General features: G+C 38.2%; 1 long non-coding RNA gene across 3 annotated transcripts in view; it reads left to right on the top strand.

Annotated features, from left to right (window-relative positions):
- The first annotated feature begins 819 nt into the window (after nt 1–819).
- LOC144373588 (uncharacterized) overlaps nt 820–23,568 on the top strand; it is a 75,698-nt gene continuing 52,949 nt past the window's right edge. For 2 of the 3 annotated variants that reach the window (XR_013433206.1, XR_013433204.1), the window contains exons 1-4: nt 10,277–10,338; nt 11,498–11,618; nt 12,605–12,757; nt 13,033–13,190. This is a non-coding gene — a long non-coding RNA (uncharacterized LOC144373588). Of the gene's footprint in view, nt 1,036–1,239; nt 1,369–10,276; nt 10,339–11,497; nt 11,619–12,604; nt 12,758–13,032; nt 13,191–23,568 lie in introns of those variants that run through there. The other variant, XR_013433205.1, reaches the window with a different exon arrangement.

Raw genomic sequence — 23,568 nt, 5'->3', positions numbered from 1 at the left:
CTGAATACTCTCTTGCACATTTTCATGTTGTAATTAGAAATGTTTGAAGTTTAAATACCAATAAAGGGTGTATGTGAAGAAATGATGTTTAATATAAATGTGACTTAAGTATATTTTACCAATGAGTGAATAAATTTCAGACTGAAGGCATTTAACTTATGAAATATTTGTTATATAATTTAATTGACAAAGCCAATCTTCATTGATATAACAAGTGGACAGGTCAGATATTTGTCAGAAGGCCTTAGTTGATTAGATTTTAAAAAACATATTAATACCCTCATCTCAAGGAATAAAAACATAAGGAAGGATCTAAAATTGTTTCTACCATAGTAATCCAGGTATGAGAATTGTACATGCTTACCCTCTTAAATATAGTGAATAAATAATTAAGCACTCTTTTTAAAAAGTTAATAATCATCTTTGAAATCGAGTCTTTTACTTTATTTTTTAGTTATACATGGATGCAGTACCTTTATTTTGTATATTTTCTTTTATGTGGTGTGGAGGATAAAATCCAGTGCCTCACATGTGGGAGGGAATTGGTCTACCACTGAGTCACACCCCAGCCACTCATATATTGTTTCTTAATTCATAGGTAGTCAGATAAATGTGACAAGGCAGAGGCACATATGGCATTTAAAGGTCTGAGGTAGGGTAATGGATGGAAAAAGTGGTTACCCTCGCAGGGATGAACTAGAATAGAGCAGGACTGGAGCAGAAGTTATCTCTGCAAAAAGTGGAGGGTGGGGTGTGGTTTGAGTGGGTGTCATGCCCTCCACAGGCCTCCAGGCGGCACTCTCGTCCCGCCATCGGTGGGCTCAGGCAGCCCAAAGGGCACAGACTCACGAAGGCCAGGATCTTGTCTCTGGGTGTCGCAGCCCCACGTGGGGAACTTGGTGCTTCAGTGGCGGTGCAACTGGCGGGTGGCGGTGGAAGCGTGAGACCTGGAGAAGCGGAAGGGCACTGGGAGAAGGACGCCTGCAGGAAGTCAGGCCTGGAAGGCGCTCAGCAAAGAGCGGGCTGTCCTCTCAGGTACTGCGCCTCCCTAGGCCCATGATGGCGGAGCAGGAAGCAGCGGGTGGCCAGGGAGGCAGAGAGGCTGCGGCGCCAAGGGGGTGGTGGGCTCCCACGGGATGGGAAGTGCTTTGGATGAGTGATTGGGGTGTCCCCCAGGCGGGTGGCCTCTCCCGGTGGTCCTCTCCTTCAGGAGGCTTGCCTTCCCTTCCTTGTCCCTAGTGGGGATGTTTCAGAGGGTCAAGTGTCAGTCATCACGCTCGCTGTACAGTTCCTGAGGTGGCTCTCCAGGCCTGTGGCTTCCAGGAAGGGATGTGCGGCCTTCACACAAGATTCCCCTCATGAAATGTGGTGAGTTTCTTCTCTGGCTGTGATTTCCACCCTGGAATCGCCTTCAGGAGCAGAAAAGGGGACAGTTTATCCAACGTGATCTTTCCAGTTTGAGGGGCATTCTTAGGATGCATCTCTCCTGTTTTCTCATATGCATTCAGAATTTCAGATGTTCTAATTTCCTGATTCTTAACAGTAGACATTGACTCCCTTATTGCACATATCAAGTCATGGCTTTTTGAAACACTGGGTGGAGTGATTGTCATCTCACCAGTGCACCAGGTTCTCAAGTAGTTAACTGACCTTCTTCCATATGTAGTCCAATTTTGTAAGGAGAGGGAATGAATTTGAAAGTGGGCTGTGTGGTGATAATGAACGCTGACCTGAATTAAAGACGAAGGAGGAAATGCTTAGATAGTACATACTGCTTCTATCATGAAGAAGTGTGAGTGCAGCCACCAGGTAGGTCTATGTTGTTGGCAGTATGAAGCAATATATGCCCATTACTACTTTGGGGTAGCCAATGGTATTTAAGTGTAGGTAGTTTTGACTAATCATCCTCATGTACAGGTTTATATTTATTTCTTCAGGCTAGGTTAGAACAAAAGCCAGGACCACAACATAATTCTTGATCAGTGCTTTAGTCCTATTATGTAGCATGATATATAGTACTCAATTTGGTTTTTTAGTGGTTATGATCATTTTAAATACTTGATTAAGGAGTTATCTGCTAGGCCTTTCATTTGTGTGTTACTCTTTTCTATTTTGTGATTAAAGAATGACTTGTAGGGTATTTGGGCACTCTGTATCTTAATCATTATCGTGCTTTAAATTTACTCACATTTATTTTAATATAGACTTCTTGAAACATTTTATTCAGTGGGCTGTAATCCATTATTTCATTATTTAGATTTTCAAGTTTTGCCAGATATGATTAGTAGGAAATCTAAGTTGGCTTCTCAATTTGGGCCATTGTTTGAACACTTTACTTTCCTCTTTGTTTATTTTTTAAAGTATAAATTGGCAAATTTTAGTTGTATATATTTATGATGTATGAGGTGATATTATAGTTTATATATACAGTGTAAAATAAGCTTACTAACATATATATCATCTTAAATACCAGAGTAGTTTTGTGGTGAGAACATTTGAAATTTATTATTTTAGTAATTTTGAAATGTATAGCATATTATTTTTATTTACCATGGTGTGCAATAGTTCTCAAAAAACAGAAAAATCTATTCCTTCTGTCTGATTGAGATATTGTATGCTTTGACCATTTTCTTCCCATGTCTCCCATGCCACAGCTTCTGGTAACACCATTCTACTCTATGCTTCTATTAATTTAATTATTTTTCATTTCACATGTAAATGAGAATATGTGGTATTTTCCTTTATGGAGTACTTTCTTTTGACAGTAGATATTTCAGGTTCAATGTACTCTTTTATTGGCTGTTCAAACTCTGGTATTCGTTGTTTCTCTAAAAGCCCTGGTTCCTTTTAATGTGGGCCTAGCACTTAGAATCCTGAATCTGGGTTCTATATGAGTTCCTTGCTGTTTGAGTGTCACTGCTCTGGCATATGTATGTGTAGGCACACATGCATACACTTATTTGTATATCATTTATATTTCAGTGTTTATTATTCATTTGTTCTGAAATGTTCATACAATGAAATGCATTTTAAGTCAAATGTGGTTGAATTTTAATAAATCAGTATAATCTAAACTGCTTTCAAGATAAAGAATGATAAACCACACCTGAGAAAGTTCCCTTGTGTCCCTTCTAATTGATTTTTTCCCACTGGTAAAGGCACTATTCTGTTTTATCCTACCATTGAGTGTTTTACTTTGTCTTTTTAGAATTTTGTATAAATGGATTCTTCTTAAAAAATTAGTTGTCATCGGATCCTTATTTTGCTTATTTATATGCTGTGCTGACAATCAAACCCAATGCCTCACACATGCTAGCAAGTGTTCCACCATTGAGCCTCAACCTAGAAACATAATGGGTACTTACACTTTTTTGTTATTGTTTTTGTTTCTTGTTTGTTTTAGTAAAAATGGAAGGAGAAGTTTTATTGTTTTCCTAGCAAAAGAGAAACAATGGGACTCTTGCCCTGGAGGCTATTGATTCTGCCCATCAGGAGGAATAGGGGTTTTTTTTAAAGATACAATTCAAAGGCTACATTCCACCATTCTGTTCAGGAGTTGTAACTCACTTATTAATTTAGGAGATATTCATTTCTGAGATCTTCTGGTGCCGTCTTCAAGTCTGAATTACTTTATTCTTGTTATGGATGTGAGTCTTATTAGGATGAGTAAGAAAGGTATGGGATCTTACACTCTGTGTCTGAATCAATATGTTTTTGAGGTTCATCCATGTTGCTTGAATCAGTGTTTTGTATTGTTTTCTATTTTATTACTGCAGTAGTATTCATTTTATGAATATATCATAGTGCATTTATTTTTTCCATTGATGGACATGTGAGCATTATCCAGGCTTTGAACTTTATCTTACTAGATGTATTGGGGAAAAATATGTATGTGTATGTGTATATGTGTGTGAATACACACATATATATGAATGTATATATATTTCACTTAGGTAAATAACTCAAAGAGTGGAATGGCTACCACATAAGGTAGATCTCTGTTTTGTTTTAAAGAAAACTGTCAAAAATTCTGAACATTCTCATGAGCAATATATAAGAGTTCCAATTGCTGCATATATTCACATTGTTTAGTGATGTTAGTCTTCATACCTTAGCCATTTCTGCTGGGTATATAGTGATATCTCATTGTTGCTTAGGGTCGTACTTCCATGTTGACTAATAAAGTTGATAACATTTGACTGTCTTCTATTGGCCAGTCATTCTTTTTCTGTGAAGAATAGATTTGGATCATGTCTATTATTTGTTGAGTTGTCTGTTATTACTGAGTTGTAGAAGTATATTTAGTAGGGGTGGGTATAGTCCTTTGTCAGAAAAAGGTTTTGTAATGGGATTACAGGTATGACCTACTCAAGTTTTAAACTTTTTTTTAAAACTGAGCCACTACTGTTTCTATGAAATCCATGTTGCCTGATCACTTAATGCTGTATAGATTTATGCACAGAATTAGATAATATTTTGAAAAGTTTTTTTTTTGTGTGTGTGTGAAGTATCCTCAAAATCAGGGGGCACACCTGTGGTCCCAGCTTATGGGGAGACCAAGACAGGAGGATCATTTGAGTCCCAAAGTTCCACTGGATTTGTGTGCATTATTTTTTAAGTTTTATTTAGAATAATACTTGTAGGATATACTGAGAGGTAAAAGTAGATAGACATTTAAATAATGATATATGTATCATGTCCATTTTTATTAGGGTAGAGTGACATACACATATTTTGTAATATAATTTTGTTCATGAAAGCATTATAAATGGTATTATCAAATATTATTGGAGCTGGACAAAAATGAAAAATTCAAATTGTACAAATCTCTGTAGATAAATATCTTTTAATTATTGTGTTTACTGAGACTGTTTTTGTAAAACACAAATACATAGTGAAATGTGTATTTTGAAATAAAACTCAATTTGACAATGGAAAAGCTTAGAAAGGATTATTTAGAGTTGGTTTACCATGAAATTAAAATTCTTTTGTTACTTGAACAACTAGTCTGAAGATTTTATTCCTTAAGAACAAACATATTAGATTATTGGATTCTGTCTCTGAGTAATGCAAGTATAAGAAAATCATAAGAATAATAAATAAGCATCAAAACTCAGAGAATCATAAAATGAATGAATTCTGGGCAATAAAATTTCTGGAATCAATTTGATCTGAAGTCAGAACTTATCAACATTCTAATTGACTAGATTTGTCATTCTGTTAGAGATAGCTGATTCATAAAGGAATTCTGGGTCACAGAATACAAATGACAATCTGTTCTTGCTACATCAGCCTTTGCTTATGCTATTCAAATGCACAGAACATCAAATATGGATGTTTTATTATATTACAGAAAAGAAATCTGAATTCCAAGCAAAGACTTGAGAATTGAGTGTCTACAATAAGGTTGAATTACAGAAAATTTTATACTTACGCTGTGTCTCTCCATCTGTCTCTGTCACAGATTTCCAGTATGACTCCAAAAACAAAAACAATGGGGAAAAAGTTTTTGACTGATTTTATGTAGGACTTAAAACCCCTAGAGAAAGTGTTCAGCTCTGAGCTAGGAAATTTTCCCCGCCCCCATAACCTCAGATGAACATCACTGTCCTTTGTCTATATTTATCTATCTATCTATCTATTTAATTAATTTATTTTTGGAAGGGGATTGGGGATTGAACTCATTAGCATATGACCGCTGAGCCACATCCTCAGCCCTATTTTGTATTTTATGTAGAGACAGACTCATAATGAGTTGTTTAGGGCCTTGCAGTTGTGGAGGCTAGCTTTGAACTCACAATCATCCTGCCTTGGCCTCTTGAGCTGCTAGGATAACAGGCAAGTGTCAAAACATTCAGCTAACAATGTCCTTTGCTCAGTAGTTAGTTAAGAAAAAATTTCTCAGGATTTCGTGTCCACAAAAAACATTCCAAAAATGTTGCTGTCACACTTCAGGCATCACATTCTGGGTTTTAAAATGCCCTGCATGATACAACTTAGCTTTGAACATCAAATGTTGATTTCACAATTTTGAAACCAGGCAATTAGGGGCTGGGGATGTGGCTCAAGCGGTAGCGCGCTCGCCTAGCATGCGTGCGGCCCGGGTTCGATCCTCAGCAGCACCACATACCAACAAAGATGTTGTGTCCGCCGAGAACTAAGAAAAAATAAATAAATGTTAAAATTCTCTCTCTGTCCCCCTCTCTCTCTCACTCTCTCTTAAAAAAAAAAAAAAAGATATTGTGTCCGCTAAAAAAAAAAAAAAAAAAAAAAAAAAGAAACCAGGCAATTAAGAAATGAAGGTGTTGGACAGCAAAATGCAGCACATCCTGTTGTCAAACACACAAACACACACACACACACACACACACGTGTGTGTGTGTGTGTTTGTGTGTGTGTGTGTGTGTGTGTGTGTGGTTGCTTACAATGAATAGACAACTGGAGGCCCATCCATAACCTTGAGCCCCTGAGTCTCCATTCATGACCTTGAGCCCCTGAGCCTCCATTCATGACCTTGAGCCCCTTACCCTCCAGAGGTTTTGCAGAAACAAGAATGTAGCACAAAACACCTCCCCACAAACATACTATATTATTTACTAGACAGGCCAGCTGAAGTATAGTGTGCATTTCTAACAATGTGTGGTTCTATTTGCATATATATGACATCTGTATTAGAGAATGCTAAGACAGAATCTGATGAAGCAGATTTGCTCTCTTTCTCTTAAAATAAAACCATAGTCTTGCACCCTTTTCAAATCACTGATTTTGTAACATCCTGATTTGTTACATTTGTAAAACCAAGAATAAGAATGATGTAAATTAAAAGCCCACAAAGTAATGCATTCATCTTGCCAGCAACTGTTATAAGGATGCAGGTGTGTCACCAAGGAAAAGACAAGCCTTTCCCCAGCCACAGTATGAAAACTCAGGAACTTACTTTTCCCTGGACCTTTCTTCAAATCACTCTGCAAGGTGCTTTTTCCTCAGAGAATTAGGTTTTAACAGTTAATAAAGTATTAGAAGATCTTTCAATTTCAGTACTTCTGGTTCTACCAGGCCTCTGCAAGACTCAGTCTTCATCTGGGCATGGTGGTACACAGCTGTCATCCCAGCAGCTGGGGAGACTGAGGAAGGAAGATCACATGTACAAAAACAGCCTCAGGAACTTAGCAAGGCTGTAAGCAACTTAGCAGGATCCTGAATCAAAATAAAAAAGATTTGGGGATGTGGCCTAGTGGTAAAGTGCCCCTTGGTTTAATCTCCAGTAACAAAAGAAGAAAAAGGAAGAAGAAGAGGAGAAGAAGAAGGAGGAGGAGGAGAAAGAGGAGACTCAGCCTTTGGACTCAGACTCAGTTTTTACTGTGTGTAAATGTTAACAATTATATCATTTAAAAATGTTTTTAAAATGATAATAGATATGCTTCATGAATGCTCACCATAGTGCTCTAAATCAGATACCTTCACTGAGTTTTGCTGATATGGCAATAATAAACCGACTGACCATACTAAGATGTCACCTCTCTTAATGTGTGTTTTATTTGGGAGCCTCTGGTCAATTACTCTCTCACAACACATGTGTATTAACAACCCCTGAAAATCCGACTAAGTCAGACTCTGTGAACAGTAGCAAACTATGAGCAGACACCAAGTAGGCACAGAGACATTTGTTCAAACTCCACTGCAGGTGTGAACTTACCTGTTTGCCTCACTGCTCATCAGTCAGAAAATAATTCTAAATAGAGTCATTTGTCAATTATTTAATATAATAAAGGAAAACAAAATGGGTAAATTCCAGAATCTTTATTTGACATGAGAATTTACATTTAGGAAGGATTATGTATGATATTTCAGCAATGGAATTGTATTTCAAAAAAATAATGAAAACAAACTGAGTCAAGACAAGATAGAAAAGCATTACAGTTTTCTCCGTCCTATTATCTTTTACTAATTTCTCCCTGAATTCTTTCTTCTCTGTGTCAGGATTCCAATAATATTTGAGTTGGAGTTTATACCTCAGTATGAGGCCAAATAAAAGTTATTTCATGTGTGAGTGTTCCACAAGTACATCAGTATACGTAGTTGGAAAAACTACTTTCATTGGAAATGTAACCATATGACCTACATTATTTAAGAGGCATGTAAATGTTTTAGAGTATTTGATAAAAATGTTATGCGACTGAATATTACATAGTATGTAAGTCATGTGAGGTACCATTAAGTAGTTATCTTGTAGTTTTGGGAATGTAAGGGTAGGTAGGTGTTATTTAAAGGAGACAGTTTAATATATTTACATAAAAAAACATTGGTAGGAAATCCAAAGTGATGGCAAGGTAGGCCTCCACTCAAAACTGTCAATAAGATATGTAGACACCTGTAACTCCTAACATGCACTTTGCAGAAATATGTAGAGGGCCAAAGGAGGAATTCTTGCACTATAAAACTATATCTTCTGCTCCACTCCATGGAAAAGGAACATGTTAAATCAGGGATACCCAAATCAGATAGATTGGACATCTACCAAGCCACCTGCTCATCCCTGATATTACACTCTGGTAGAGATTCAGTGACCAAGAACCATCTCAGTACTTTTATTATATAGGTTTTATCATCAAAAGGATTTCTTGTGAGAAAGTTTCTTTAAAGCACCCAGAATTAAGGTTGAAGATTAATAGCCCAAATATAATTGAACTTGACCCCATAATTCTCTATTCATAGGCAGTTGGTATCTGAACTTTAAGAACTGATAATTCCATGGCCAGTACAGAACCTCCTTGTGTACAGGACATCACAAGAGCAACCCTGCAGTGTTCTTTGGCACTTTATCAGAGAGCATTGGCAGAAGAAGCATCACTTCAGTCAGAGCTCCCGACAGCTTTCTAATACCACATACAACTCTTCCTTTCCTTTACCCTCCCCATTAGTCCTCTTCTCCTTCTCTTCCTCTTCTATTTTTCTCCCTTTTTGCCCTCTCTACTGCCTGCCCTTCACCCTTACATGGGGAACAAGCATTTGGATATATAATTTGAGAAATCAGATGTGAATTTTCCTTGCAGAATACAAAATTCCAGTTTAAATATACCTAACTTCTTTTTTTTATTTGTTATTTTTTTTAGTCATACATGACAGTAGAATGCATTTTGATATATAATACATATATGGAATGTACATACATCAATCATATTGTCTATTCCATTCTGATGCCCTTCCTATCCTCCCTACTCCTCCCCTCCTCTCCCATTCTTTCTCTCTATCCAATCAAATGTGACACACTTTTTTTTCCTTTTTCTCATTACAAGTAAGCTCTTTACCATTAAATTGGTACACCCCAATCCCTTGCTGTTGATCACTGAGAGGGAAGTCTTAGTTTGAATTTTTATTTCATATTAGGATGCTAAGTTCATAGAGCGCTGCCATGTGCTTATAGCTGCCTCAAAACCTAAGTCCTCACTAAAATAATTCACAAATTTTAACTCTCTTCAAAGCACAAAATAGTAGTTCTGTATGATCACATTAGAAATTCAGTTTCATTTTTTTTTCTTTTTTGCATGGTATTTGAGGTTGCTATATATGAAATGCCAAAATATTTATCTAGAAACTAAGGATTTCAAATTCAATTTTTTTCATATATCTATCTGCTAATATTCACTTTAACTCTGGGCTACATTTCTTTTCTAGAAGATAAATGAGAAAATGATGATTTCATTATGTTCTCTTAAACATGAATGTAAGAAAGAACACATAAAAGTATCTGGAAATAAAATCTTTGTAAATTTTCTATCAAATTTTGGGAGCAATTTTGCTCTTGTGTAAAAACAAATAAAGATATTTTTAAGTTACCAAGGGCTATATATTTCCAAATATGTGTACACTAATTGCAATCGTGATAGAAATTGGGTATTCATAATTTTTTAATTCAACTATTTTCATTTACTTGTACACAAAAGTCTTGTGTTTTGAAGTAGTAACTTTTTGCTCCTAAATGCTTAACAAAAAAGTTAGATTATGTAAGCTGACTCAGTGGGAGGAACTTGGTACTATAATGCTGTTTCTCTTCTGAACTGATGCTTCTATTCACTAACAGAACTATTGTCTATGCAGAAAGCATGGAAACTATAGAAGGGCATACTAAATAAATTGGAAGTCCTTTGTGACTTACATTGATCAGAAATATTGATAATGTTTTGATATATTTTCACCCAAGATTTTTATGTGCATGTAAGTTTTTTCTTTTAAAAATTAGCCAGGATAATAACGATGGAGCAAGAATTACCCTTAGAATATGGCGGAAGGCGAAGAGCCGGAGAAGAAAAGGAGAGTAGAGGAGCTGCTGGCTGAGAAGTTAGTGCTGCCTGAAGGCTGTGGCCTCTCCGGGGACTCCTGCCTCCCTTCCCTGCGCTGGGACAGCCGCAGTGGCCTGGGGGCCTGGGCTAGCCAGGGCCCAGCCAGGCGGGGCAGGGGCCACAGGCAGGGTCTCACGGGCCAGCCCCGGGACCTCCGCGTGCCTGGGGAGGGGCCTCAGCCCTGGCTTGGTGGCCATAGTGACAAGCCACCCCATCCTTGCTGCTCCCGCAGCTTGTGCATGGAGTGACAGTTGCAGGTAGGGCACGCACTGTGTGCCAGACCAAGCGCCAAGGTCTCTGTGGTCGACCCTTAAGAGCTAGCTAGACCGCCTATAGGTGAGGTCTGTGGCTGTCAAGGGATCTGCTCAAGAGGACAGCGCTAGTTGTGCAGCTGAACCCAGCTCTGCATAAGAACTGAGATGCCTCTATTATTATTATTATTATTATTATTATTATTATTATTATTATTATTATTTGATTTTTGATAGATCTTTATTGGTGGAGACCTATATTCAGTATCCTGGAAGGTTCTACATGATACTGCCTCTCAAAAACCTTTTCTGTGTGTATTTAGTGACAACAACCACCTGACAGTGTGATTCTTTTTTTTTTTTTTTTGAAAATTGGGACCTCTTTTTCTTTCTGAGAAAGATGCCTGAAAGTTCCTCTCATCAAAAGTGATCTTTAAATCACACCATTCTGACTCAGAAAGGTACATAAGCAATAGTATAGTGGAAATATCACAGTTCTGAAAGTGCCCCCAGGTATCTCATACCTCCTGACCCAATGTTGAAGGCATAGACAGAAAGTTTGCAGTATTCTTTTGTAAGTGCCAAATGCAGAGAAGTCCATTTCTCATGGAGAGATCAGTATTCTAAGTTTGAGCCTGGGCTGCTCTAGGAACCTAGAAATAGGCTGATCTATTTCATCAAACGGATGAAAGAAAAATAGATACAAACATATAGTTCTTAGTTTTAAATGAACCAATATAATAAGCAAGACAAACTGGAAAGCCTAAACATAACCACACTGAACATTTCCTATTCTATTTGAGCAGGTCTGGTGTGGTTACCTTTTCATTCCATAAAACCATAATAGTTATAGGTGTGACTTTTTCATATTGATCTTTGCAGTTGAATTTACTGTGTTCTGTGCAGAATGGCTGTTGATGGTGGGTGTGGGGACACTGGAGACTGGGAAGGTCGCTAGAACCATGTAAAGAAGTTCCTTGATCCATCTGGACCCTTCACACACCCTGATTTTGAACCAAGCACTGAAGTGAGAAACATTTATTTTTAAATAATTGCTCTAGTAGTTTACATTTTGAAAATAATGAAATGCTTCCTTTTTAATTTGCTCTTATAATGCAAATGCTGTTTGGTAAAACAAAGTTATCTTGAAGTATTAAATTGAATATTTAATGATTTTATTTGAATGACTAATACATGAGTCACTTTCATATCATGTAAGTTGAAAATTTTCAGTTCATAACTTCAATCAAATTGTTACACTTTAAATTCTTAAAACTCAAAGTAATTTCTTAGATCCATTTCCCTTTTGTAGCCTTGTTATGAGAAATTAACTTTTGATAGGAATATAGATATGCTTGTTTAAGTTTTGAAAATGGTCTGGAATGAGCATCTTTATTTAGCATTGACTGTAATGAATTGCACATTAAAAATGTGTGTGCTATAATAGAATTTTGAACTGATTATGTCTAACTTGAAGCTAATGTTCAATTAGATAGAATTTGCTTTTCATTATAATGTGGAAAAAAGGATTCTTTACAATAAATTTTTATGTACTTTTGTGTTAAAAAAAGAATTACCCTTAATATAGGGTATAATTAATAATGATTTAAACTATAATGAAAATATGCTTGTTGTCTGTCATCCTAGGAATCTATTCCTCTACCCTGATGTTTTTTAATGTGAAAGAGCAATGATAAATAGAACTTCTAGTTTCATCTTCAGATTTTTAAATTGATATTATTTTATGTAATGTTTTGAGCAACTAATAAATTTCTTATGTTTAAAAAATATGTAAATATCTATAAATATTTTAAACCTGAAAATTTTCTTGACAAAAGAAGAAACACATTAAAAGTAGAGAAGTCTGAATAAGGTTCATTACTGCATTAATTTAGAAAGTATGGGAAAGACAGGGAAAATGTTGGTATTTAATAATGAAAACACTGAATTATCCATGCAGCTAGGTCTTCAGCAAGCACTTTATCTTTAACATGTGACTGATGTTAATTCCAGTTTGCCTATGTCACCCAGCAAGATTACTGTAGTGTCCTCAACCAAGCAGAAATGAAAATGCAAAAAGTTGAAGAGGAAAGAGAGATCCTTATAGTCAAAGAACATCAAGACCCTGATGGAACTGAAATAAGGAAGGGTCACATTGTCATCAAGGTAAGACCCAGAACCACTCTCCTTCAAATGGAAAGGACGACTCGAATAGTATAAGGTATGGAAACTTCAGGTTTGTTTCATTTTTCATTTTCAACCATAATATCTTTTGAAAGTCATCACTTGTAACTAAAAACCCTTGCATGTCATTATTATTTATAGCATGAATTAATATCCTTATTACTTACCTGATCGCTTTTTTGTTGAAGGGTAGAGATCAAGGCATTAAATAAATTTATTTAATCAGGATCATAATTAAACCTTTTATTTGTTACAAGGAACCTCAGAATGGTTAACCAAGCACTTGGTGGAAGAGAATTCAGTAGTAGATCCAACCTTCATAGAAGACTTCTTGTTGACCTACCAGAGTGTTCTTTCTAGTCCAATGGAAGTGGTAAAAAGTTATTGGAGTAGTTTAATGATCCTAACCTCAGAGGTAAGGTTGCAGTTTATTTCAGCTCCTAAATATTTAATACTTTTAAATATAAGCTTAAAGATACATTTCTCACAGCAGTTGTCATTCAAGTTAATGGAATATAAGAAATATTTTTTTAAATTTTATCTTTATTCTCTTAATTAGTCATTCTCATTATAACGTGTTTTGGTGTGGGTCTTCTGTAATTTTGTACATTTGGGTTCCTGTAAGTCTCTTATATTTAATTTTCTATACCATTCTTTAGGATTGGGAAATTTTCTATTACTATATCATTGAAAAGATTGTGCATTCCTTTGGTTTGTATTTCTGCTCTTTCTTTTTTTTTTAAAGAGAGAGAGAGAGAGAGAGAGAGAGAGAGAGAGAGAGAGAGAGATTTTTTTTAATATTTATTTTTCAGTTCTCGGCGGACACAACATCTTTGTTGGTATGTGGTGCTGAGGATCGAACCCGGGTCGCATGCATGCCAGGCGAGCGCGCTACCGCTTGAGCCACATCCCCAGCCCCTCTGCTCTTTCATCTATTCTGATAAATCTTAAATTTGGTCTTTTCATGTTACTCCATAATTTTTGGATGTTCTGCTCATGGTTTCTTACCATCTTCTCTGAATGTTCAACTCTACTTTCAAGGTTATACATTTTGTCTTCATTGTCTGAGGTTCTCTCTTCCTAGTGGTCTAGTCTGTTGCTGATGCTTTCTATTGAATTTATAATTTGTTTTACTGATTTCTTCATTTAGAGGATTTCTGCTTATTGTTTTTTAAATTTTGTTCATGATCTCTAACTCTCTATTGAAATAGTCTTTCACTTTCTGTATTTTTGTTTCATTTCACTCCTTATACTATCCTTTACTTGGTACATCAGTTCACCTATGAACTCCTTCTTGGACATTTCTTGAACTCTGATATCAGTGGCTTCTGTTGTTGAAGCATCTTTGTTTGTTTGGGGCACTTTATTTCTTTGTGGTTTTTTTTTTTTGCAGTTGTTAGTGTGATTTTCCATCTAAACATATGGATCTAACACAGGAAAAATTCTACTCTGTAGATGTGTAGAGTCCCTAAAGGTTTCCAGCACTTTGCATTTGCTTCCATTTTGAGTTATTTCAAATGTGTTTTGAAAGTGAAGTCAGACGATCATTGAATATCTTCACAAATCCATGGTGTCTCCTTTAAAGTCCATCATATTTTATTTTTTTTAACTTGAACTGTGTGCTAACTATTTGAGCTGCTGGCAACATAAATTAACCTCCTTTTAAAATAATAATAACACAAGGATTTATCAAGATTAATTGATATGACGTATGTGGAATTCCATTGGAGAGCATGGAGCAGCATCACAATAAATGTTAATTTTTCTCCCCTTTAAATGCTTAGATTGAACCTAGTAGAAAGTGAAAATGAAAAAATAGTTATTTTAATATTAAATGTGACTGTAAAGTTAATCATTTTTATCTGCTGGGAGTTTGATCATGGTGTCATGACTATTGTGTCTTTTGTTTTAATTTCTTACTGAAGAACATTTTCTTACTCTGTTTTATTAAATGCTTGCTGTGAGTCAAACATTGTTCTATTTGGAGGAAAAGCAACAATACTTGTATTCTAGAGGTTTTGCTGATGGTCTGCCAGTGAGCTTTCATTGCTGTAACAATGTTGCTAAGTGCTTTTTATAAAGAGGAAAGGTTTATATTGCCTCACAGTTTGGGAGGTTTCAGGTGGTGGTCATTTGCCTCTGTTGCTTTTTAGCCTGTGTTGAGGAAACAGGTGCATGTGGTGGAATAAAGCTACTTACCTCATGCCTCAAAAAGGAAAAAGAGATAAATAATTCAGGGTCCCAGCATCAACTTTTAGATACACTTCAGTGACCTAAGACATCTCTCTAATCCCTCCTCTTAATGACACCCTCTAACAACTTCCAATAGCACTATGGAGGAGGGGCTGAGCTCATACTCACAGCCCTTTGAGGACATGTGGGACCTACACTTTAGCAGATAATAAACACATCAGGGGAGTATAAAGGGAAGAAGAATCCAACCCACAGTCTTGGAGAAACTCATTTAGATGATGCACCTATTGTGTGAGAATTACCCTCTTTTATATATTGAAACCATTCTCTAAATGATGACCTTATATCTTTTCTGAATTGTACAACCGTAAAGAGATGGAAATACCTTTCAAGACATCAGTTTTATTAGAGAGTGAAGCTTGTAAATTGGGGCTCTAACAAAGTAATCAGAATGACATCACAAAACAGGAAGCAGTTCTGCCCTCTCAGCAGTACCCCTCAGAGACCGGGTGGCCCCCAAAAAACAGCTTCCAATGAATATGAATTCTATCAGTCACATCCCCTCTTTTTAGTGATGCATTTTATGTGTCTAGAAGCCAAAGTTGACAATAGTGCTTTATCATATCAGAAATTTTTCAATTGTTAATTAATCCTTGTATAAAATATTGTCAGAGCCATAAACAACTCAAAAACAAAATCTAAGAAAACCACAGAAGCACTCATCACATTCTGCGAATGGCATGACCCAGGATAACAAAATCACTGTGGATTTTGAAATTATTTTTTAATAAACTTTTTGGAGTATTATACTCCATATTAATATTTATTTCATCAACTTATGACTGACTGTTCAGGAATAAAGAAGGCAAAAAGCAATCTTTCTCAGTTCAATTGTGCAAGGTAATTACTTCCAGGTTGAATATGGGATTTATTTCAACTTGGCTCACAATGAAATCAGTTTACAATTTGCCAATGTATACATCTAATTAGAAGTCCTCTTCCTCTTTATCATAAATGTATCTCCACATTCAGATTGATATGTAGGATAGGCCCAGAGAGAGCTAGAATTAGCATACATAATATATTGTATTATTTATATTTATTGAATTAATAAGTAGAATGATATTTAAACATTCTCAAAATTAAGGCAGAAACTGAATATACATTAAAAGTTAACTTTACAAAGGGGGAAGTAGAAATATCTTGCCTCAGATGATGACTTTGAAAAGCCAAGAAGAACAATGGAATCCTAAGAATTAGGTATTATATAGGCATATCAGCCGAATGAGGCTGAGTCACATTGGGTTATGTTGTGCCAATTTAAGGAATAGTTAAAGTAAAATGCAAGAAGCTCAGCTCCTGGCCTAGAGCCATATAATCAAGGAAGGTTGAATTTTAGGATCAAGACTCCGATATCTAGTTATAAAATATTTCTAGTCTTAACATTCCAAAACAGCACACCTGCTTTGGACTTTATACTACGGTATACAATTTGATCAATTCATAAATCTGACTATACCCAAAGTGCACAATACTTAGACATAAAACTGTATTTGTTCTGGTGACCAGTTCTGGGCTGTTAGAGCTATGTGTTTGATTGTTTGCTTACATTTATTCTTAAAAGTCTAGGACCTAGCTTAATATATTTTGAGTAAATATTTTGTTTTCTAGGACTACTTTTTAGCCTTCTACTCTGAGTAATTATACAAAGTATGCAATTTTCTGCTTGTGTGGCAGCTGTTCTTTCAGAATGCAATAATATGAATTTAGTTTGTTTTATTTTAAACCCAAACTTATTATTTACTCTTTTTAAAATATTTATCTGTATAATTTAATTATAGAGAATAGTGGGTTTCATTGTGGAATATTTGCACATATGAATAATGATTATTATTTGAATGTGATTAACAAGAGTATTAAGCAAATTTGATGTATTTGTACACATGATTATAAACTTTTTATTTGTAGTGGAGTCCACTTAAGATCTCTCTATACAAAACTCTGTCATTGTAGGACTTGAAAAATATCCTTTAGTAGTAGGAACTCAATTTCCCATCTTTAATACCAAATGTGTAGTGTTAACATAAATAGTCAATAAGCTAATTGTTTTACTCAGTTTTTTTTTTCACTGTGAACAAAATACCTGACATGTAAAAGTTAAAAGAGGAATAGGTTCTTTTGGCTCACAGTTTCAGAGATTTCAATTCATTGTTAGCTCCCTCCATTGCTTTGGGCCCACAGTAAACAGAACATCAAGCTGGAATAGTATGGCAAAGAAAATCTACTCAACTGGACATGCAGGAAACAGGTAGATGAACATCCAGGAAGGAGAGGGAGTGGGATGGTAGAGAGAAGAGAGAAAGAAAGGAAAGGGGCCAAGGACCAGATATAGCATTCCAAGTCATATCTCTAATTAGAACCCATATTCTATAGATTCTACCACCTTCTAATAATTCCATCAAATTATGAGCCCTGTCCTGGTTCAGTCATGGGACGAGTTTTGTCCAATCATACAGCTGTAAAACAAGTGGCACAAAAGGCCATGACATGGTTCGGTTATGAGACCAGGCTTGTCCCATCTGACAGCTCTTAAACAGCTGGTACAGAATGCATGGCGTGGTTCTGTAATGGGAGCAGTATTGTCTCATCTAACAGCTCTAAAACAGGTGGCACCAGAGGCCCTGGTTTTTTTCAGTCATGGGACCAGGTTTGTCCCATATTACAGCTCTAAAAAGGTAGCACAGGAAGCCATGGCCTGGTTTGGACATAGGACTAGGCTTGTCCCATGTTACAGCTATAAATCAGGTGGACAGAAGGACCTGGTCTGTTTTGGTCATGGGATTACTTATGACACATTTTACAGCACTAAAACAGGTGATTCAGGAGGCTCTGGCCTGATTCAGTCATTAGACCAGGCTTGTCCCATCTTGCAGCAGTAAATCATGTGGCACAAGTGGCCCTAGCCCATTTCAATCATGGGATCAGGCTCTTCTAACTTACACCTCTACAACAGATGGCAGAGGAAGTCCAGGCCTAGTTTGGTCATGGGATTAGTTTTGTCCCATCTTACAGCTCTAAAACAGGTGGCAGGAGGCCCTGGACTGGTTCAGTCATGGGACCACATGCCTCCCATTTTAGAGCACTAATATACCTGGTACAAGAGGCTCTGGTTTATTTTGGTAATGGGAACAGGCTTGTCCCATCTTACTGCTCTCAAGCAGGTGGCACAAGAGGCCCTGGCCTTATTTGGTCATGGGACCAAGTTTGTCCCAACTTGTAGCTCTGAAACAGTTGGCACAGGATGCCCTGGCCAAGATGGGTTATGTGACTAGATTTGTCTTAAGTTAGAGCTCTAAAACAGGTGGCACAGAAGGCCCTGGCCTGATTCATTTATGGGACACCTTACAGCTCTAATACAGGTGGTACACAAGACTCTGGTCTATTTCGGTTATGGGTCCAGGCCTGTCCCATCTTATAGCTCTAAAACAGTTGGCACAGTAGGTCCTGGTCTAGTTTGGTCATGGGACCAGACTTCTTCACACTTACAGCTCTAAAACAGGTGGAATAGGAGGCCCTGGTCTGGTTTGTTCATGAGACCAGGTTTGTCCCATCTTACATCTCTAAAACTGGTGTCAAAGAATGTCTTGACCTTGTTGGATCATGGAACAAGGTTTGTCTCATTTTACAGCTCTAGGAGGCTCTGGCCTGGTTCAGTCATGAGACCAGGCTTGTCCCATCTTACAGCTCTAATACATGTAGCACAGTTGGCTCTGGTCTAGTTTGCTCATGGGACCATGTTTGTCCCATCTTACAGCTCTAAAACTGGTGGTATAGGAGGCTCTGGTCAGGAATCATCATTGGACCAGGTCTGTCCCATCTTACAGCTCTAATACAGGTGGTATAGGAGGCCCTGGTCTGATTTGGTGATGATACCAGGCTTGTCCCCTCTTATAACTCTAAAACAAGTGGTAAAGTAGACCATGGTCTGGTTTGGTCATGTTACCGGGCTTGTAGCATATCACAGTGCTAAATTAGGAAGGCCCTGTTCTGGTTTGGGCATGGCACCAGGCTTGTCTCATCCTACATCTCTAAAACATGTTGTATAGGACGTCCTGGTCTGGATTGGTCATGGTACCAGACTTGTCACAACTTACAGCTCTAAATCATGTGGCAGAAAAGACCCTTATCTGGTTTGGTCATGCAACCAGTTTTGTCATATCTTACAGCTCTAAAACATGTGATACAGGAAGCCTTCATCTGCTGTGGTCATGGGAGGAGGCTTGTCACTTCTTATAGCTCTAAAATAGGTGGTACAGGAGACCCTGGTCTGGTTATGTCAGGGGAACAGGCAAGTCTCAGTTTACACTTCTAAAATGGTGTGACAGGACACCTTGGCCTGCTTTGGTCATGGTACTAGATTTGTTTCATTTTACAGCACTAAAACAGCTGGTACAAAAGGTTCCAGTCTGGTTTGGTGATGGGGCCAGGTGTTTTCCCATCGTGCAGCTCTTAAACAGGTGGTACAGCAGGCCCTGGCCTGGTTTGGTCATGGGACCAGGCTTGTCCAAACTTACAGCTCTAAAACAGGCAGCCCAGAAGCCACTGCTTTTTTTGGCACTTGTTCCATCTTACAGCTCTAAACAGGTTGCACAGGAGGCTTTGGCCTTGTTCAGTCATGGAATCAGGGTTGTCTCAACTTACAGCTCTAAATCAGGTGGCACAGAAGGTGCTAGTCTGGTTTGGTTATGGCACCAGGTTTTTCCCATCATGAAGCTCTAAAACAGATGGCACAAAAGGTCCAGGCCTGGTTAATCATGGGATCAGGCTTGTTCTAAATTATAGCTCTAAAATGGTACAGGAGGCACTGGCCTGGTTCAGTCATGAGACCAGGCATGTCCAGCTCTAAAACAAATGGCATAGGTGGTCCTAAACTGGTTTTGTCATGGGACAAGTTTTGTTCCATCTGATAGCTCTAAAACAAGTGGCACAAGAGGCCCTGACCTGGTTCTGTCATGAGACCAGGCTTGTCCCATCTTCAAGGTATAAAACAGGTGTCACAGAAGGCCCTGGTCAGGTTCGATCATGAAACCAAGCTTGTGCCATCTTACCACTCTAAAATAGGTAGCACAGAGGCCCCTCTAAACTGAGTGCAGGGGGGAGCTCCCCCCCTCTGCACCCAGGGGAGAGGGCACTCTCTCCTCCAGGGGTATAAGGTAAGATGTGACATCACAAAATGTTCCCTGTAGCCAAAGGTCCATTATCAATTCAGTCCAGTCTGTATAAGTCTCTATGGTGGGTACAAACCAGGCATCATCAGATATCGTTCTCAAGAAGGTATCCCAGGAATCTTTGAAGGGTTTTTCAGCATTTCAAGGGATGTTCCCTGGAGAAAATGGTTGATTTATCTGTTGTCAGAAGCTGATAATTTCTAAGTAGAAACTGAATAAAAGTTTAGTTAGAGATTTTACCTATTTGAGTTTGAATAAACTTTATAATACATGGTAAAAATGGACACATTAAAAAGATTACACATAGTGGTCCAAGGATAGGCCATACCCATGCCCGAAGGGGAGTGGACATTAAGGAAGAGAAAATATTTTGACTCATTGAGGTCCTTAAAGTGGCTGCCAGGTCAGTGAGCTTCACAATATTGTCATCTACAAGACCCGAATCATTGATATAATAACAGCATTCTTCCCTAAGGAAAAGACATGTTCCACCCTTTTTGGCAGTGAGTAAATCTAGGGCCATGCGATTCTGAAGGGTGACTTGTGCCAATGAGGTGACCTGTTTTTGTAAGGATGTTAGAGATTCTGCTGTGTAAGTAAGTGCTCCTTCAAGTATTGAATCAATGTACTTGACAGCCCATAGGGAATGACCTAAAGCTCTTCCTGATAAACCTGTGCTTGCCGCTGAGGCTGTTAATGAAATTCCTATCATTAACGGAAGGAATGCAGTCCGTTTTCCACGTTTTAAAGAGTTAAGGATGGATTTTACTTAAGAGCTGCTATAGAGAGTGAGTTGTGGAACTATGGTGACTAATAAACATGGGCTAGACATGTTGGAGAGTATAATGGCGATGAGAGTGCCATTGCACCAGAAGAAGAGACGTGGTGGGGAATAAGTAGTGTGGTTGATGGTTAGGTTACAGTGGCAAAAAACCTGCCAGAAGGGAATTGAGGGTTGCGGATCCCAGAAGACAAACCCAAGGAATCATGGTATGGTTATTTTCTTTGGGTTCCCATAAAGAAACATTCTGCAGGGTTTTAATAGGATCCTTTTTGTAGGATGAGTTGGGCAAGCTGGAAACATCCTTGCTGGAAACTTTTATTGGAACTGCGGCAAGTAAAGGCTGTGCTAGGGAAGTGCACAGAAAGCAATTTGCTGGACTTGCAGCGGGGAAAGTTTGGTTTAAGTAGGACAATGTGTGAGTGATGATCTGTAACCCGGTATAGATCAGTGAAGCCTGAGAGTCAAAAGTGTGTTGGCTTTCCAGGGATGTGAGCAGCCATTGTTCTGAGTGTTTTATGAACCACAGGGAGTGGAGGCTTACCCACCACATAAAAGGAAGATTTTACTCCTGCTGCCCAGCATGGGTTCCCAAGGTCTGGGATGGTCAGATTATATTGGTGGGAGGCAGATTCAAGTTTAAATCTTCCTATATTTAATTGCTCTGAATATGCACCATGAATTCTACATGACCAATAGGGGCAGCCTCCGTAGGTTTCCGGCCACTGTTTGCAGTAATCTTTATTTTGTTTATATAAAAATCATAAGTAAAGGCAGCTGGCTTGCTTAATGAGCTCAGAGGAAGAGGAATAAAGTACAATATAGATGGCTGAGGAGCACCCTGCTAGGGGACAATCAGAAGTGGTAGCCAAGTGGGTGGTCCAGGTGTTTTTTGTGTGTATATTTCTCTCACCTTGAATCTCAAGACATACGATGGTGAAGACATTACCTTTGGGGTGAGGATGAGGATGAGGATCAGAAAACTAAGGTACATTTTTGGATATGTTCTCAGCTATGGGTGTAAGGGCAGAAACACGAGAGAGACGAATTTTTAAAGGGTCAGTAGGGTGGGGAGAGCAAAAGTATGTAGGTGTGGATTATTGTGAGTCTTCTGGTCTGATGTTGCCAGAATCAGTTTTCCAGATGCATGGTTTGAGCCTGGAAATGTGAATCCATGGAGTTAATTGATTATTTGTGAGTCTGAATTTTCCTAACTGAAGCAGGGCCCTTCCATTTGGGGTGTATTTGGGGTCTTTCACCTGGGGGTCAGTAATATACCTGTTGGCTAGGTATTAGGGTGAGGGGGTTTTGAGTAATGGTTGGGTCAGGTAAAAGCCAGTCCTGGTATTTCCAAAGTTCAGAGTGTAGATGGAAAAGGAGAGGTAGAGTGTAGGAATGAGGTATAGGTAATTGTTCAGTCTGTATTCCAAGGGGTAAGAATGAATGGCCATGCATAACCTCAAATGGGGAAAGGTTGGATGGTTTCTTTGGTAAAGCCCTGAGACACAACAGGGCCAAGGGGAGGACCTTAGTCCAGTCTAAGCTTAATTCCATGGTGAATTTGGTGAGTTTTTCTTTCAGAGACCAATTAGTTCTTTCAACTTTCTCTGAAGCTTTGGGATGGTAAGAGCAATGAAAATGACAAGGGGGTGATAGTGTGCTAGCTAGCTCCTGAGTTATCTGTGAGGTAAATTCTGGGCCATTATCCGATTGGATGGAAGTGGGCATCCTGAAACGAGAGATTATGTCAGATATCAACCAATCCACAACCATGGATGCCTACTTATTAGATGTGGGAAATGCCTCTATCCATCCTGATAATGTGTCCACCAGTACTAAGAGATATTTGTTTTTTTTTACCCTGGGCATGTTTGTGAAATCAATTTTCCAATCAGTTCCTGGGGTGTGACCATGGGCCTGATGAGAAGAATAGGGTCTGGATTTTAAGGAGGTGGTGGTATTGGTCCTCTGGCAGATCTGGCATGTGGATGTAACCTGTTGCAGAAAGGTCTGATCATCAGAAGAAAGAGGGAGAAAAGATTGAAGGAAAGTCAATAAGCTCTGTGGGCTAGAATGGAACAGTGAATGGAGAAATCTAATGAGCTGGTGAGGGTCAGGAGGTCATTCCCCAGAGGAAAGGTGGAGTAATGAGGAAGAGGATGGGGCCTGGAAGGCAGCTGACCTGGTCAGCTTTAGAGTTGCTCACTGTGGCAGAAGAAGAGTTGGTATGATGGGTTTTACTGTGGACTATTCTCAGCTGTAAAGGCAGCATGGAAGCTTGTCGTAGATTAGAAATAAGGGTGGCATTTATAATAGCAGTTCATTTAGGAGTTAGGAGTACCCTCTCCTTCCAGATAGCCACATGAGAAACCAGTATATGAAAGACATATTTGGAATCATTGTATAGAGAAAGCTTTTTTTTTCTTTTTCCAGTTCATATGCTCTTGAGGCAGCTATAAGTTCTGCTTGTTGGTTGGTTTTGTTGAGATTGAGGTAATGAATGGTGCAGGAAGGCACTGAACTGTGTGATTCCTTAGGAGTTTGTGTAGAAGTGTGAGATAGGGCTGGTAGGACACAGGAAGAGGAGGAGT

Source organism: Ictidomys tridecemlineatus, unplaced genomic scaffold (assembly GCF_052094955.1).
Source record: "Ictidomys tridecemlineatus isolate mIctTri1 unplaced genomic scaffold, mIctTri1.hap1 Scaffold_44, whole genome shotgun sequence".
Lineage (NCBI taxonomy): Eukaryota > Metazoa > Chordata > Mammalia > Rodentia > Sciuridae > Ictidomys > Ictidomys tridecemlineatus.
The sequence above is the reverse complement of the archived record's forward strand: the minus strand, read 5'-3'. Positions and strand labels throughout refer to the sequence as shown.